Raw genomic sequence first — 19,989 nt, 5'->3', positions numbered from 1 at the left:
TGGCGCTGTGCCGAAACAATAGATGGTGCCTCAGGTCATGACTGTGATGACACATACCAAATTTAGTGTAAATACAATAAAGCGATACGGAAATATAGCCTTAAATGACTTGACCACTAGGGGGCACTGACCAAACAATAAATTGTGACTCAGGTCTTGATTGTGATGACACCCACCAAATTTGGTGTAAATACGATAAAGAGATGAAGAGATATAGCTTCAAATCTCTTGACCACTAGGGGGCGCCGAAAAGTTTACAAGTCCTCTCAGAACATGTTGCTGATGAACCATACCAAGTTTCATAACAATACGCAATTGCGTTTCTGAAATACTTGAATTTAAAGAAAAAATTCAAAATGTCCGACACACAAAATGGCTGACCAAAACCATTTGGTATCGTTTGACTCGGCATGCCTCACGAAATCTAACAAAACTAGTCTCATAATTTTACATTCAGGTTTGCAGTAGTTATAAGCAAAAATAGACATATTTTATATCTCGTGACCAGTAGGGGGCAGTGTGACGAAATGGTGCATGCACCCTCAGGTCATCACTGTTATGACATATACCAAGTCTCATATTAATACGCAAAAGTTTTGCGAAGATACAGGCTCAAACACATTTTGGCGTGCTCGCCCTCACATTCTTTGATGCGTTATACGACAACGAATAGGTCTACCGAAAAGCTTTTGATAACTTTTTGTCTAGAGTGTCTCTAGATGATGCATACCAAAAATCAAGCCAATCACACGAGCGCTCTAGGAGGAGTTCGAAAAAGTAGGTGTTCAATATAATTCAAAATGGCCGACAGGAAGTACGTTTGACTCAGACATATTTGGTACAGTCGGACTCGGCATGAGCCAAGGAATCAATAAAGTGAAGTCTTATGTCAGTGTGGCAATTTAATCAAATGATATAAAGATTTTAAACAATTTATTTACATATCCTGACCACTAGGTGGCGCTGTCCTAAAGATTTATAGGTGCGCTCAGAACATGTCACCCATGAACCATGCCAAATTTCGTAACCATACGCCATTCGGTTTGTGAAATACTGAACTTAATGAGAAAATTCAAAATGGCCGACACCCAAAATGGCCGACCGAAAACCGTTAGGTATCGTTTGACTCGGCATGCCTCAAGGAATCTAACAAGACCACCTTCATGATTTTAGACTCAAGTTTGAAGTAGTTATAAGCGAAAATATGCATTTTTCGAATCTCGTGACCACTAGGTGGCGCTGTGACAAAACGTTGCAGGCACCCTCAGGTCATGACTGTAATGACATATACCAAGTTTCGTGTCGATACAATAAAGTTTTGCGAAGATATGGCCTCACGTCCGTTTTGGCGTGCTCGCCGCCATATATGTTGTCAATTTATACGAGAACGCATTGGTCTATCAAAAAGCTTTTGATAACTTTTTGTCTGGGGTGTCTCTAGATGCTATATACCAAAGGACATGCAAATCTGACGGACGGTCTAGGAGGAGTTCGAAAAAGTAGGTTTTACGGAAAAATCAAAATGGCGGAAAGATTTGCATGACACAAATGACATCAACGTATGCAATTGAATCATCATGAGCCAAGGATTCAGAAGAAACAGGAATTTAGTTTCTAGGACTCACGGGTCAGAAGTTATGAGCATGAACATAAGTGGATTTTTGGACTGTTGGTGGCGCTAGAGGGTTTGAGTCAGACACACCAATGTTGCTATAGTAACTTCTAAGACCGTCCTCTACATGTGTGCCAAATTTCATAACTTTCCTATGTACGGTTCTATGGGCTGCCATTGACTTTAATGGCGGAAGAACAAGAAGAAGAATAATATATAATAATAATAATAATAAGAAAACTAACAATAACAATAGGGTTCTACGCCCCTTCGGGGCTTGACCCCTAATAAGAAAACTAACAATAACAATAGGGTTCTACGCCCCTTCGGGGCTTGACCCCTAATAATAATAATAAGAAAACTAACAATAACAATAGGGTTCTACGCCCCTCCGGGGCTTGACCCCTAATAATATAGCTGCAAGCAGCGATACCGGGGTCAAGCCAAACATGGCAAAAAATTATTCATACGTGATGACTGTCATGATTTAAGATCTAAGTTTGCATTAGTTTTATGAAAAAATAGCAATTTTTTGTATCTTGAGACCACTAGGTGGCGCGGTGCAGAAACAATAGATGGTGCCTCAGGTCATGACTGTGATGACACATACCAAATTTAGTGTAAATACGATAAAGCAATACAGAGATATAGCCTTAAATGACTTGACCACTAGGGGGCACTAACCAAACAATAAATTGTGACTCAGGTCTTGATTGTGATGACACCCACCAAATTTGGTGTAAATACAATAAAGAGATGCAGAGATATAGCCTTAAATGACTTGACCACTAGGGGGCACTAACCAAACAATAAATTGTGACTCAGGTCTTGATTGTGATGACACCCACCAAATTTGGTGTAAATACAATAAAGAGATGCAGAAATATTGCCTTAAATGACTTGACCACTAGGGGGCACTGACCAAAAAATAAATTGTGACTCAGGTCTTGATTGTGATGACACCCACCAAATTTGGTGTAAATACAATAAAGAGATGCAGAGATATAGCTTCAAATCTCTTGACCACTAGGGGGCACCGAAAAGTTTACAAGTCCTCCCAGAACATGTAGGTAATGAACCATACCAAGTTTCATAACAATACACAGTTGCGTTTCTGAAATACTTGAACTTAAAGAAAAATTCAAAATGGCCGACACACAAAATGGCCGACCAAAAACCATGTGGTATCGTTTGACTCTGCATGCCTCACGAAATCTAACAAGACCAGTCTCATAATTTTACATTCAAATTTGCAGTAGTTATAAGCAAAAATAGACATTTTTTATATCTCGTGACCAGTAGGGGGCAGTGTGACGAAATGGTGCATGCACCCTCAGGTCATCACTGTTATGACATATACCAAGTCTCATATTAATACGCAAAAGTTTTGCGAAGATACAGGCTCAAACACATTTTGGCGTGCTCGCCCTCGCATTCTTTGATGCGTTATACGACAACGGATAGGTCTACCGAAAATCTTTTGATAACTTTTTGTCTAGAGTGTCTCTAGATGATGCATACCAAAAATCAAGCCAATCACACGAGCGCTCTAGGAGGAGTTCGAAAAAGTAGGTGTTCAATATAATTCAAAATGGCCGACAGGAAGTAGGTTTGACTCAGACATATTTTATACCGTCGGACTCAGCATGAGCCAAGGAATCAATTGAGTGAAGTCTTATGTCATAGTGGCAATTTAATCAAATGATATAAAGATTTTAAACAATTTATTTACATATCCTGACCACTAGGTGGCGCCGTCCTAAAGATTTATAGGTGCGCTCAGAACATGTCACCGATGAACCATGCCAAATTTCGTAGCGATACGCCATTCGGTTTGTGAAATACTGAACTTAATGAGAAAATTCAAAATGGCCGACACCCAAAATGGCCGACCGAAAACGGTTTGGTATCGTTTGACTCGGCATGCCTCAAGGAATCTAACAAGACCTCCTTCATGATTTTAGACTCAAGTTTGAAGTAGTTATAAGCGAAAATAGGCATTTTTCGAATCTCGTGACCACTAGGTGGCGCTGTGACGAAACGTTGCAGGCACCCTCAGGTCATGACTGTTATGACATATACCAAGTTTCGTGTCGATACACAAAAGTTTTGCGAAGATACGGCCTCACGTCCATTTTGGCGTACTCGCCGCCATATATGTTGTCAATTTATATGAGAACGCATTGGTCTATCAAAAAGCTTTTGATAACTTTTTGTCTTGGGTGTCTCTAGATGCTACATACCAAAGGACATGCAAATCGGACAAACGGTCTAGGAGGAGTTCGAAAAAGTAGGTTTTACGAAAAATTCAAAATGGCGGAAAGATGTGCATGACACAAATGACATCAATGTGTGCAATTGAATCATCATGAGCCAAGGATTCAGAGGAAACAAGAATTTAGTTTCTAAGACTCACGGGTCAGAAGTTGTGAGCATGAACATAAGTGGATTTTTGGACTGTTGGTGGCGCTAGAGGGTTTGAGTCAGACACACCAATGTTGCTATAGTAACTTCTTAGACTGTCCTCTACATGTGTGCCAAATTTCATAACTTTCCTACGTACGGTTCTATGGGCTGCCATTGACTTCAATGGCGGAAGAACAAGAAACAGAATAATAATAAGAAAACTAACAATAACAATAGGGTTCTACGCCCCTTCGGGGCTTGACCCCTAAATATAGCTGCAAGCAGCAATGCCGGGGTCAAGCCGAAAAGGCCTCAAAAGGATGTAAAATTGAGATTGGATAAGCAGATTGAAGAACCTAGGTAAAGCTAATAATTTTACATGAAAAACAAAAAAGTTATCAACAAAAATAATCTAAGTTCTTGTCTACTGCAATCGGCCTTCTGTTATTGACAATCATGGAACATTAGAGCACTGAAGGACATGTGAGTGGTGTTTGCAGTGGCAAAACATGGGTCATATCATGTTACAACAAGTTTAATTAGTCAAAAGAGACCATCCCCGTGTCTCTACGATGTTCTGATGCAGAGATATAGCTTTTGCAAAAACGGTTGATAAGGTATTCTCAATGGTTGCTAGGGAGTGAATTGGCAACCACCAGTGATTATAGTCAAAGCTATGAAAGGAATAATCCATGATGACTCATGGTTTTAGATGTGTTGTTGCAGTAGTTTTAGGCAAAAATACCATATTCTATCTCAAAACCAGTAGGTGGCGCAATGACAAAATTGTGCATGCAACATTAGGTCATGATTGTGTTACATCTAGCTAGTTTTATGACTATAGACTTTAGTTTAGTTAAGAAACAGTTGTATGACCATAAGACTGGCTTGTTATCAAAGGTTTTGTTCAATTATAAGGCCATCTAGTGGTGCAAGCATAAATTTTTTTTTGTGTAGCCTCAGAATGTGCTCATGCATCAGCGTGTCAAATCTGGTGAAAAAATATATTTTCGTTACGAAGTTACAACCATTTATGTGTAAAAAACACAAAATTTGAAGTTAATTTTTCGTTTTTTGCAATTTTCGGCCATTTCTGATGAAAATTTTAATATAACGCCAATAGAACTTTTTGTTCAGAAGGTTAGGTTAGTTTCTCCCTATGGTGTTTTCGAGTCGATCGGAAAAACGCTCGCGGAGATATTCACGCGTGTTTTTTAAGCGCTATTTTGCTGCACAGGGTTAACCGTAAGGCGAATTCTGGCATGTTTGGTATCATTGGACTCGGCAACGACTCAGAACTCCAAAGAAACAAGTCCTGTGAAAATACGTCAATCGGAGCCAAAGTTATTGGCGTGTAAAGCATAAGTCTGACCACTAGGTGGCGCTGTGACGAAACTCTGCATGCACCCGTAGTTCCTGACTGGCATCACAAGTACCAAGTATTGTGTCAATAGGCTTAAGTTTGCCGAAGATACAGCCTCAAATCCGTTTTTTTGCGCTCTACGTAAAATTCGTCGACGCGGTTTACGGAAACGGATTAACGAATTGACATGAATTCCATAACTTTTTGCCGTGAGGGTCTGTAGATGCTACATACTGATTTTCGTGGAAATCGGGCAAAAGCTCTAGGACGAGTTCGCAAAAGTAGGTTTTACGAATAATTCAAAATGGCGGAAAAATTTTCATGACGGAAAATGACGGCATAGGGTCCAATCGAATCGTCTTGAGCCAAGGAATCAGAGGAAACAAGAATTTCACTTCTAGGACTTACGGATCAGAAGTTATAAGCAAAAACGTAAGTGCAACTTTGGACTGTTGGTGGCGCTAGCGGGTTTGAGATAGAGACTCCAAATTGGCTGTGGATAATATTTGGACTGTCCTTTATCAGTGTGCCAAATTTCATAACTTTCCTATGTACGGTTCTATGGGCTGCCATAGACCGCAATGGCGGAAGAAGAAGAATAACTAATAATAAATATAGCTGCAAGCAGCGATACCGGGGTCAAGCCAAACATGGCAATAAATGATTCATACGTGATAACTGTCATGATTTAAGATCTAAGTTTGCATTAGTTTTATGAAAAAATAGCATTTTTTGTATCTTGAGACCACTAGGTGGCGCTTTGCCGAAACAATAGATGGTGCCTCAGGTCATGACTGTGATGACACATACCAAATTTAGTGTAAATACGATAAAGCGATAAGGAGATATAGCCTTAAATGACTTGACCACTAGGGGGCACTGACCAAACAATAAATTGTGACTCAGGTCTTGATTGTGATGACTCCCACCAAATTTGGTGTAAATACGTTAAAGAGATGCAGAGATATAGCTTCAAATTTCTTGACCACTAGGGGGCGCCGAAAAGTTTACAAGTCCTCCCAGAACATGTTGTTGATTAACCATACCAAGTTTCATAACAATACGCAATTGCGTTTATGAAATACTTGAACTTAAAGAAAAAAAATTAAAATGGCCGACACACAAAATGGCCGACCAAAAACCATTTGGTATCGTTTGACTCGGCATGCCTCACGAAATCTAACAAGACCAGTCTCATAATTTTACATTCAAGTTTGCAGTAGTTATAAGCGAAAATGTACATTTTTTATATCTCGTGACCAATAGGGGGCAGTGTGATGAAATGGTGCTTGCACCCTCAGGTCATCACTGTTATGACATATACCAAGTCTCATATCAATACGCAAACGTTTTGCGAAGATACAGGCTCAAACACATTTTGGCGTGCTCGCCCTCGCATTCTTTGATGCGTTATACGACAACGGATAGGTCTACCGAAAAGCTTTTGATAACTTTTTGTCTGGAGTGTCTCTAGATGATGCGTACCAAAAATCAAGCCAGTCAAACAAGCGCTCTAGGAGGAGTTCGAAAAAGTAAGTGTTCAATATAATTCAAAATGGCCGACAGGAAGTAGGTTTGACTCTAACATATTTGGTACAGTCGGACTCGGCACGAGCCAAGAAATCATTAGAGTGAAGTCTCATGTCAGTGTGGCAAATAAATCAAATGATATAAAGATTTTCAACAATTTCTTTACATATCCTGACCACTAGGTGGCGCCGTCCTAAAGATTTATAGGTGCGCTCAGAACATGTCACTGATGAACCATGGCAAATTTCGTAGCGATACGCCATTCTGTTTGTGAAATACTGAACTTAATGAGAAAATTCAAAATGGCCGATACCCAAAATGGCCGACCGAAAACCGTTTGGTATCGTTTGACTCGACATGCCTCAAGGAATCTAACAAGACCACCTTTATGATTTTATACTCAAGTTTGAAGTAGTTATAAGCGAAAATAAGCATTTTTCGAATCTCGTGACCACTAGGTGGCGCTGTGACGAAACGTTGCAGGCACCCTCAGTTCAAGACTGTAATGACATATACCAAGTTTCATGTTGATACACCAAAGTGTTGCGAAGATACGGCCTCACGTCCATTTTGGCGTGCTCGCCGCCGTATATGTTGTCACGGTATACGAGAACGCATTGGTCTATCAAAAAGCTTTTGATAACTTTTTGTCAGGGGTGTCTCTAGATGCTAGATACCAAAGGACATGCAAATCGGACAAACGCTCTAGGAGGAGTTCGAAAAAGTAGGTTTTACGGAAAATTCAAAATGGCGGAAAGATGTGCATGACACAAATGACATCAATGTGTGCATTTGAATCATCATGAACCAAGGATTCAGATGAAACAAGAATTTAGTTTCTAGGACTCACAGGTCAGAAGTTATGAGCATGAACATAAGTGGATTTTTGGACTGTTGGTGGCGCTAGAGGGTTTGAGTCAGACACACCAAAGTTGCTATAGTAACTTCTGAGACTGTCCTCTACATGTGTGCCAAATTACATAACTTTCCTACGTACGGTTCTATGGGCTGCCATTGACTTCAATGGCGGAAGAACTAGGATGAATAATAATAAGAAAACTAACAGAAACAATAGGTGTCTACGCCACTTCGTGGCTTGACCCCTAAATATAGCTGCAAGCAGCAATGCCGGGGTCAAGCCGAAAAGGGCACAAAAGGATGTAAAATTGAGATTGGATAAGCAGATTGAAGAACCTAGGTAGACCTAATAATTTTAGATGAAAAAACAAAAAAGTTATCAACAAAAATATTCTAAGTTCTTGTCTACTGCAATCCTCCTTCTGTTATTGACAATCAGGGAACATTAGAGCACTGAAGGACATGCGAGTGGTGTTTGCAGTGGCAAAACATGGGTCACGTCATGTTATAACAAGTTTAATTAGTCAAAAGAGACCATCCCCGTGTCTCTACGATGTTCTGATTCAGAGATATAGCTTTTGCAAAAACGGTTGATAAGGTATTCCCAATGGTTGCTAGGTAGTGAATTGGCAACCACCAGTGATTATAGTCAAAGCCATGAAAGGAATAACCCATGATGACTCATGGTTTTAGATGTGTTGTTGCAGTAGTTTTAGGCAAAAATACCATATTCTATCTCAAAACCACTAGGTGGCGCAATGAAAAATTTTTGCATGCAACATCAGGTCATGATTGTGTTACATCTAGCTAGTTTTATGACTATACACTTTAGTTTAGTTAAGAAACAGTTGTATGACCATAAGGCTGGCTTGTTATCAAAGGTTTTGTTCAATTATAAGGCCATCTAGTGGTGCAAGCATACAATTTTTTTTGTGTTGTCTCAGAATGTGCTCATGCATCAGCGTATCAAATCTGGTGTAAAAATCTCATTTTGTTGCAGAGTTATAACCATTTATGTGTAAAAAACACCAAATTTAAAGGTAATTTTTCGTTTTTTGCAATTTTCGGCCATTTCTGATGGAAATTTTAATATAACGCCAATAGAACTTTTTGTTCAGAAGTTAAGGTTAGTTTCTTCCTATGGTGTTTTCGAGTCGATCGGAAAAACGCTCGCGGAGATATTCACGCGTATTTTTTAAGCGCTATTTTGCTGCGCAGGGTTAACCGTAAGGCGAATTCTGGCATGTTTGATATCGTTGGACTCAGCAACTATTCAGAACTCCAAAGAAACAAGTCCCGTGAAAATACGTCAATCGGAGCCAAAGTTATAGGCGTGTAAAGCATAAGTCTGACCACTAGGTGGCGCTGTGACGAAACTCTGCATGCACCCGTAGTTCCTGACTGGCATCACAAGTACCAAGTATCGTGTCAATAGGCTTAAGTTTGCCGAAGATACAGCCTCAAATCCGTTTTTTTGCGCTCTACGTAAAATTCGTTGACGCGGTTTACAGAAACGGATCGACGAATTGACATGAATTCCATAACTTTTTGCCGTGAGGGTCTGTAGATGCTACATACCCATTTTCGTGGAAATCGGGCTAAAGCTCTAGGACGAGTTCGCAAAAGTAGGTTTTACGAATAATTCAAAATGGCGGAAAAATTTTCATGACGGAAAATGACGTCATAGGGTCCAGTCGAATCGTCTTGAGCCAAGGAATCAGATGAAACAAGAATTTAATTTCTAGGACGTATGGGTCAGAAGTTATAAGCAAAAACGTAAGTGCAACTTTGGACTGTTGGTGGCGCTAGCGGGTTAGACATAGAGACTCCAAATTTGCTATGGGGACACATTGGACTGTCCTTTATCAGTGTGCCAAATTTCATAACTTTCCTACGTACGGTTCTATGGGCTGCCATAGACCGCAATGGCGGAAGAAGAAGAATAACTAATAATAATAATAAGAAAACTAACAGATACAATAGGGGTCTTCGCCCATTCTGGGCTTGACCCCTAATAATAAGAAAACTAACAAATACAATAGGGGTCTTCGCCCATTCTGGGCTTGACCCCTAATAATAATTATTATTATTATAAAAAGAAAACTAACGGATACAATAGGGGTCTTCGCCCCTTCGGGGCTTGACCCCTAATAAGAAAACTAACAATAACAATAGGGTTCTACGCCCCTTCGGGGCTTGACCCCTAAATATAGCTGCAAGCAGCAATGCCGGGGTCAAGCCGAAAAGGGCACAAAAGGATGTAAAATTGAGATTGGATAAGCAGATTGAAGAACCTAGGTAAACCTAATAATTTTAGATGAAAAAACAAAAAAGTTATCAACAAAAATAATCTAAGTTCTTGTCTACTGCAATCGTCCTTCTGTTATTGACAACCATGGAACATTAGAGCACTGAATGACATGTGAGTGGTGTTTGCAGTGGCAAAACATGGGTCACATCATGTTATAACAAGTTTAATTACTCAAAAGAGACCATCCCCGTGTCTCTACAATGTTCTGATGCAGAGATATTGCTTCTGCAAAAACGGTTGATAAGGTATTCTCAATGGTTGCTAGGGAGTTAATTGGCAACATCCAGTAATTATAGTCAAAGCCATGAAATGAATAATCCATGATGACTCATGGTTTTAGATGTGTTGTTGCAGTAGTTTTAGGCAAAAATACCATATTCTATCTCAAAACCAGTAGGTGGCGCAAAGACAAAATTGTGCATGCAACATCAGGTCATGATTTGTGTTACATCTAGCTAGTTTTATGACTATACACTTTAGTTAAGTTAAGAAACAGTTGTATGACCATAAGGCTGGCTTGTTATCAAAGGTTTTGTTCAATTATAAGGCCATCTAGTGGTGCAAGAATACAATTTTTTTTGTGTAGCCTCAGAATGTGCTCATGCATCAGCGTATCAAATCTGGTGAAAAAATCTCTTTTCGTTACAAAGTTACAACAATTTATGTGTAAAAAACACAAAATTTGAAGGTAATTTTTCGTTTTTTGCAATTTTCGGCCATTTCTGATGAAAATTTTAATATAACGTCAATAGAACTTTTTGTTCAGAAGGTAAGGTTAGTTTCTTCCTATGGTGTTTTCGAGTCGATCGGAAAAACGCTCGCGGAGATATTCACACGTGTTTTTTAAGCGCTATTTTGCTGCACAGGGTTAACCGTAAGGCGAATTCTGGCATGTTTGGCATCGATGGACTTGGCAACTATTCAGAACTCCAAAGAAACAAATCCCGTGAAAATACGTCAATGGGAGCCAAAGTTATAGGCGTGTAAAGCATAAGTCTGACCACTAGGTGGCGCTGCGACGAAACTGTGCATGCACCCTCGGTTCCTGACTGGCATCACAAGTACCAAGTATAGTGTCAATAGGCCTAAGTTTGACGAAGATACAACCTAAAATCTGTTTTTTTGCGCTCTACGTAAAATTCGTTAAGGTGGTATACGACAACGGATTCCTGTATCAAAATTCTTTTGATAACTTTTTGCCAGGAGTGTCTCAAGATGATACATACCAATTTTCGTGGCAATCGGGGAAAAGCTCTAGGACGAGTTTGCAAAAGTAGGTTTTACAAATAATTCAAAATGGCGGAAAAATTTCATGACGGAAAATGACGTCATAGGGTCCAGTCGAATCGTCTTGAGCCAAGGAATCAGATGAAGCAAGAATTTTGTTTCTAGGGCTTACAGATCAGAAGTTATAAGCAAAAACATAAGTGCAAATTTGGACTGTTGGTGGCGCTAGTGGGTTAGACATAGAGACTCCAAATTTGCTGTGGGGACACATTGGAGTGTCCTTTATCAGTATGCCAAATTTCATAACTTTCCTACGTACGGTTCTATGGGCTGCCATAGACCGCAATGGCGGAAGAAGAATAACTAATAAATATAGCTGCAAGCAGCAATGCCGGGGTCAAGCCGAAAAGGGCACAAAAGGATGTAAAATTGAGATTGGATAAGCAGATTGAAGAACCTAGGTAAATCTAATAATTTTAGATGAAAAAACAAAAAAGTTATCAACAAAATTAATCTAAGTTCTTGTCTACTGCAATCGTCCTTCTGTTATTGACAATCATGGAACATTAGAACACTGAAGGACATGTGAGTGGTGTTTGCAGTTGTCACATCATGTTACAACAAGTTTAATTAGTCAAAAGAGACCATCCCCATGTCTCTACGATGTTCTGATGCAGAGATATAGCTTTTGCAAAAACGGTTGATAAGGTATTCTCAATGGTTGCTAGGGAGTAAATTGGCAACCACCAGTGATTATAGTCAAAGCCATGAAAGGAATAATCCATGATGACTCATGGTTTTAGATGTGTTGTTGCAGTAGTTTTAGGCAAAAATACCATATTCCATCTCAAAACCAGTAGGTGGCGCAATGAAAAAATTGTGCATGCAACATCAGGTCATGATTGTGTTACATCTAGCTAGTTTTATGACTATACACTTTAGTTTAGTTAAGAAACAGTTGTATGACCATAGGGCTGGCTTGTTATCAAAGGTTTTGTTCAATTATAAGGCCATCTAGTGGTGCAAGCATACAATTTTTTTTGTGTGGCCTCAGAATGTGCTCATGCATCATCGTATCAAATCTGGTGAAAAAATCTCTTTTCGTTACAAAGTTACAACCATTTATGTGTAAAAAACACAAAATTTGAAGGTAATTTTTCGTTTTTTGCAATTTTCGGCCATTTCTGATGAAAATTTTAATATAACGCCAATAGAACTTTTTGTTCAGAAGGTAAGGTTAGTTTCTTCCTATGGTGTTTTCGAGTCGATCGGAAAAACGTTCGCGGAGATATTTACGCGTGTTTCTTAAGTGCTATTTTGCTGCGCAGGGTTAACCGTAAGGCGAATTCGGGTATGTTTGGTATCGTTGGACTCGGCAACTATTTAGAACTCAAAGGAAACAAGTCCTGTGAAAATATGTCAATCGGAGCCAAAGTTATAGGCATGTAAAACATAAGTCTGACCACTAGGTGGCGCTGTGACGAAACTCTGCATGCACCCTTAGTTCCTGACTGGCATCACAAATACAAAGTATCGTGTCAATAGGCTTAAGTTTGGCGAAGATACAGCCTCAAATCCGTTTTTTTGAGCTCTACGTAAAATTTGTTGACGCGCTATACGACAACGGATTGGTTTATCAAAATTCTTTTAATAACTTTTTGCCTTGAGTGTCTCTAGATGGTGCATACCGATTTTCAAGGCAATCCGGCAAAAGCTCTAGGACGAGTTCGCAAAAGTAGGTTTTATGAATATTTAAAAATGGCGGGAAAATTTTCATGACGGAAAATGACGTCATAGGGTCCAATCGAATCGTCTTGAGCCAAGGAATCAGAGGAAACAAGAATTTAATTTCTAGGACGTACGGGTCAGAAGTTATAGGCAAAAACATAAGTGCAATTTTGGACTGTTGGTGGCGCTAGTGGGTTAGATATAGAGACTCCAAATTTGCTGTGGGGACACATTGGACTGTCGTTTATCAGTGTGCCAAATTTCATAACTTTCCTACGTACGGTTCTATGGGCTGCCATAGACCGCAATGGCGGAAGAAGAATAACTAATAATAAATATAGCTGCAAGCAGCGATACCGGGGTCAAGCCAAACATGGCAAAAATTATTCATACGTGATGACTGTCATGATTTAAGATCTAAGTTTGCATTAGTTTTATGAAAAAAAGCAATTTTTCGTATCTTGAGACCACTAGGTGGCACTGTGCCGAAAGAATAGATGGTGCCTCAGGTCATGACTGTGATGACACATACCAAATTTAGTGTAAATACAATAAAGCAATACGGAGATATTGCCTTAAATGACTTGACCACTAGGGGGCACTGACCAAAAAATAAATTTTGACTCAGGTCTTGATTGTGATGACACCCACCAAATTTGGTGTAAATACAATAAAGAGATGCAGAGATATAGCCTTAAATGACTTGACCACTAGGAGGCACTGACCAAACAATAAATTGTGACTCAGGTCTTGATTGTAATGACACCCACCAAATTTGGTGTAAATACGATAAAGAGATGGAGAGATATAGCTTCAAATCTCTTGACCACAAGGGGGCGCCAAAAAGTTTACAAGTCCTCCCAGAACATGTTGCTGATGAACCATACCAAGTTTCATAACAATACGCAATTACGTTTCTGAAATACTTGAACTTAAAGAAAAAATTCAAAATGGCCGACACACAAAATGGCCGACCAAAAACCATTTGGTATCGTTTGACTCAGCATGCTTCACGAAATCTAACAAGACTAGTCTCATAATTTTACATTCAAGTTTGCAGTAGTTATAAGCAAAAATAGACATATTTTATATCTCGTGACCAGTAGGGGGCAGTGTGACGAAATGGTGCATGCACCCTCAGGTCATCACTATTATGACATATACCAAGTCTCATATTAATACGCAAAAGTATTGCGAAGATACAGGCTCAAACACATTTTGGCGTGCTCGCCCTCGCATTCTTTGATGCGTTATACGACAACCGATAGGTCTACCGAAAAGCTTTTGATAACTTTTTGTCTAGAGTGTCTCTAGATGATGCATACCAAAAATCAAGCCAATCACACGAGCACTCTAGGAGGAGTTCGAAAAAGTAGGTGTTCAATATAATTCAAAATGGCCGACAGGAAGTAGGTTTGACTCAGACATATTTGGTACAGTCTGACTCAGCATGAGCCAAGGAATCAATAGAGTGAAGTCTTATGTCATAGTGGCAATTTAATCAAATGATATAAAGATTTGAAACAATTTCTTTACATATCCTGACCACTAGGTGGCGCCGTTCTAAAGATTTATAGGTGCGCTCAGAACTTGTCACTGATGAACCATGCCAAATTTCGTAGCGATATGTCATTCTGTTTGTGAAATACTGAACTTAATGAGAAAATTCAAAATGGCCGACACCCAAAATGGCCGACCGAAAACCGTTTGGCATCGTTTGACTCGGCATGCCTCAAGGAATCCAACATGACCACCTTCATGATTTTAGACTCAAGTTTGAAGTAGTTATAAGCAAAAATAGGCATTTTTTCGAATTTCGTGACCACTAGGTGGCGCTGTGACGAAACGTTGCAGACACCCTCAGGTCATGACTGTAATGACATATACCAAGTTTCGTGTCGATACAATAAAGTTTTGCGAAGATACGGCCTTACGTCCATTTTGGCGTGCTCGCCGCCTTGTATGTTGTCACTGTATACGAGAACGCATTGGTCTATCAAAAAGCTTTTGATAACTTTTTGTCTGGGGGTGTCTCTAGATGCTATATACCAAAGGACATGCAAATCGGACGAACGCTCTAGGAGGAGTTCAAAAAAGTAGGTTTTACGGAAAATTCAAAATGGCGGAAAGATTTGCATGACAAAAATGTCATCAATGTGTGCATTTGAATCATCATGAGCAAAGGATTCAGAGGAAACAAGAATTTAGTTTCTAGGACTCACGGGTCAGAAGTTATGAGCATGAACATAAGTGGATTTTTGGACTGTTGGTGGCGCTAGAGGGTTTGAGTCAGACACACCAATGTTGCTATAGTAACTTCTGAGACTGTCCTCTACATGTGTGCCAAATTTCATAACTTTCCTACGTACGGTTCTATGGGCTGCCATTGACTTCAATGGCGGAAGAGGAAACATAATAATAATAATAATAATAATAATAATAATAAGAAAACTAACAATAACAATAGGGTTCTACGCCCCTTCGGGGCTTGACCCCTAAATATAGCTGCAAGCAGCAATGCCGGGGTCAAGCCGAAAAGGGTACAAAAGGATGTAAAATTGAGATTGGATAAGCAGATTGAAGAACCTAAGTAAACCTAATAATTTTAGATGAAAACACAAAAAAGTTATCAACAAAAATAATCTAAGTTCTTGTCTACTACAATCGTCCTTCTGTTATTGACAGTCATGAAACATTAGAGCACTGAAGGACATGTGAGTGGTGTTTGCAGTGGCAAAACATGGGTCACATCATGTTACAACAAGTTTAATAACTCAAAAGAGACCATCCCCGTGTCTCTACGATGTTTTGATGCTGAGATATAGCTTTTGCAAAAACGGTCGATAAGGTATTCTCAATGGTTGCTAGGGAGTAAATTGGCAACCACCAGTGATTATAGTCAAAGCCATGAAAGGAATAATCCATGATGACTCATGGTTTTAGATGTGTTGTTGCAGTAGTTTTAGGCAAAAATACTATATTCTATCTCAAAACCAGTAGGTGGCGCAATGAAAAAATTGTGCATGCAACATCAGGTCATGATTGTGTTACATCTAGCTAGTTTTATGACAATACACTTTAGTTTAGTTAAGAAACAGTTGTATGACCATAAGGCTGGCTTGTTATCAAAGGTTTTGTTCAATTATAAGGCCATCTAGTGGTGCAAGCACACAATTTTTTGTGTGTTGCCTCAGAATGTGCTCATGCATCAGCGTAGCAAATTTGGTGAAAAAATATATTTTCGTTACGAAGTTACAACCATTTATGTGTAAAAAACACAAAATTTGAATGTAATTTTTCGTTTTTTGCAATTTTCGGCAATTTCTGATGAAAATTTTAATATAACGCCAATAGAACTTTTTGTTCAGAAGGTAAGGTTAGTTTCTTCCTATGGTGTTTTCGAGTCGATCGGAATAACGCTCGCGGAGATATTCACGCGTGTTTTTTAAGCGCTATTTTGCTGCCCAGGGTTAACCGTAAGGCGAAATCTGGCATGTTTGGTATCGTTGGACTCGGCAACTATTCAGAACTCCAAATAAACAAGTCCTGTGAAAATACGTCAATCGGAGCCAAAGTTATAGGTGTATAAAACATTTCTCTGGCCACTAGGTGGCGCTGCAACGAAACTGTGCATGCACCCTCGGTTCCTGACTGGCATCAGAAGTACCAAGTGTCGTGTCAATAGGCCTAAGTTTGACGAAGATACAGCCTAAAATCTGTTTTTTTGCGCTCTACGTAAAATTTGTTAAGGCGGTATACGACAACGGATTGCTGTATCGAAATTCTTTTAATAACTTTTTGCCATGAGTGTCTCAAGATGATACATACCAATTTTCGTGGCAATCGGAGAAAAGCCCTAGGACGAGTTCGAAAAAGTAGGTTTTACGAATAATTCAAAATGGCGGAACAATTTTTATGACGGAAAATAACGACATAGGGTCCAATCGAATCGTCTTGAGCCAAGGAATCAAAGGAAGTAAGAATTTTGTTTCTAGGGCTTACGGATCAGAAGTTATAAGCAAAAACATAAGTGCAACTTTGGACTGTTGGTGGCGCTAGTGGGTTAGACATAGAGACTCCAAATTTGCTGTGGGGACACATTGGACTGTCCTTTATCAGTGTGCCAAATTTCATAACTTTCCTACGTACGGTTCTATGGGCTGCCATAGACCGCAATGGCGGAAGAAGAATAACTAATAATAATAATTATTATAAAAAGAAAACTAACAAATACAATAGGGTTCTACGCCCCTTCGGGGCTTGACCCCTAATAATAAAATTAAGAAAACTAACAAATACAATAGGGTTCTACGCCCCTTCGGGGCTTGACCCCTAATAATAATTATTAATATAGCTGCAAGCAGCGATACCGGGGTCAAGCCAAACATGGCAAAAAATGATTCATACGTGATGACTGTCATGATTTAAGATCTAAGTTTGCATTAGTTTTATGAAAAAAAAACAATGTTTTCGTATCTTGAGACCACTAGGTGGCGCTGTGCCGAAACAATAGATGGTGCCTCAGGTCATGACTGTGATGACACATACCAAATTTAGTGTAAATACGATAAACCGATACGGAGATATAGCCTTAAATGACTTGACCACTAGGGGGCACTGACCAAACAATAAATTGTAACTCAGGCCTTGATTGTGATGACACCCACCAAATTTGTTGTAAATACGATAAAGAGATGCAGAGATATAGCTTCAAATCTCTTGACCACTAGGGGGCGCCAAAAAGTTTACAAGTCCTCCCAGAACATGTTGCTGATGAACCATACCAAGTTTCATAACAATACGCAATTGCGTTTCTGAAATACTTGAACTTAAAGAAAAAATTCAAAATGGCCGACACACAAAATGGCCGACCAAAAACCATTTGGTATCGTTTGACTCGGCATGCCTCACGAAATCTAACAAGACCAATCTCATAATTTTACATTCAAGTTTGCAGTAGATATAAGCAAAAAAAGATTTTTTTTTATATCTCGTGACCAGTAGGGGGCAGTGTGATGAAATGTTGCATGCACCCTCAGGTCATCACTGTTATGACATATACCAAGTCTCATATTAATACGCAAAAGTTTTGCGAAGATACAGGCTCAAACAGATTTTGGCGTGCTCGCCCTCTCATTCTTTGATGCGTGATACGACAACGGATAGGTCTACCGAAAAGCTTTTGATAACTTTTTGTCTGGAGTGTCTCTAGATGATGCATACCAAAAATCAAGCCAATCACACGAGCGCTCTAGGAGGAGTTCGAAAAAGTAGGTGTTCAATATAATTCAAAATGGCCGACAGAAGGTAGGTTTGACTCAGACATATTTGGTACAGTCGGACTCAGCATGAGCCAAGGAATCAATAGAGTGAAGTCTTATGTCATAGTGGCAATTTAATCAAATGATATAAAGATTTTAAACAATTTATTTACATATCCTGACCACTAGGTGGCGCTGTCCTAAAGATTTATAAGTGCGCTCAGAACATGTCACTGATGAACCATGCCAAATTTCGTAGCGATACGCCATTCTGTTTGTGAAATACTGAACTTAATGAGAAAATTCAAAATGGCCGACACCCAAAATGGCCGACCGAAAACCGTTTGGTATCGTTTGACTCGGCATGCCTCAAGGAACCTAACAAAACCACCTTCATGATTTTAGACTCAAGTTTGAAGTAGTTATAAGCAAAAATAGGCATTTTTCGAATCTCGTGACCACTAGGTGGCGCTGTGACGAAACGTTGCAGACACCCTCAGGTCATGACTGTAATGACATATACCAAGTTTCGTGTCAATACAATAAAGTTTTGCGAAGATACGGCCTCACGTCCGTTTTGGCGTGCTCGCCGCCATATATGTTGTCAATTTATACGAGAACGCATTGGTCTATCAAAAAGCTTTTGATAACTTTTTGTCTGTGGTGTCTCTAGATGCTACATACCAAAGGACATGCAAATCGGACGAACGCTCTAGGAGGAGTTCGAAAAAGTAGGTTTTACGGAAAATTCAAAATGGCGGAAAGATTTGCATGACACAAATGACATCAATGTGTGCAATTGAATCATCATGAGCAAAGGATTCAGTGGAAACAAGAATTTAGTTTCTAGGACTCACGGGTCAGAAGTTATGAGCATGAACATTAGTGGATTTTTGGACTGTTGGTGGCGCTAGAGGGTTTGAGTCAGACACACCTTTGTTGCTATAGTAACTTCTGAGACTGTCCTCTACATGTGTGCCAAATTTCATAACTTTCCTACGTACGGTTCTATGGGCTGCCATTGACTTCAATGGCGGAAGAACAAGAAGCAGAATAATAATAAGAAAACTAACAATAACAATAGGGTTCTACGCCCCTTCGGGGCTTGACCCCTAATAAAAAGAAAACTAACAAATACAATAGGGGTCTTCGCCCCTTCGGGGCTTGACCCCTAATAAATAATAATAAGAAAACTAACAGATACAATAGGGGTCTTCGCCCATTCTGGGCTTGACCCCTAATAAGTTTAAGTGCAACAACAGTATGTTGGCTTTCTCAAGCCAACATAATAATAATAATAATAATAAGTTTAAGTGCAACAACAGTATGTTAGCTTTCTCAAGCCAACATAATAATACTAACAGAAACAATAGGTGCCACAGCACCATAGGTGCTTGGCCCCTAAATATAGCTGCAAGCAGCGATACGGGGCCAAGCACCATCAGCGCAATGAGCACCCGAAGCACAGCAAGAAAGATACAACGTATCAATCACCCAGGGCGCATTGAGCACCCAAGGTGCATCAAGAACACAAGGCGCCGCAAAGAACCCAAAGCGTAGCAATGACAGAGCAGAACCACCGCAGCGCAGAGCAGCAACAGAAAACATGGCAAAAATAGAACATATGTGAACTACAGACAGGTCAAGAAGAATAGGTGGGAAAGAACAAAATTTTAATAGAAGAAATTTACAT

Source organism: Misgurnus anguillicaudatus, chromosome 6 (assembly GCF_027580225.2).
Source record: "Misgurnus anguillicaudatus chromosome 6, ASM2758022v2, whole genome shotgun sequence".
Classification (NCBI taxonomy): domain Eukaryota; kingdom Metazoa; phylum Chordata; class Actinopteri; order Cypriniformes; family Cobitidae; genus Misgurnus; species Misgurnus anguillicaudatus.
Note: the sequence above shows the minus strand (reverse complement) of the source record.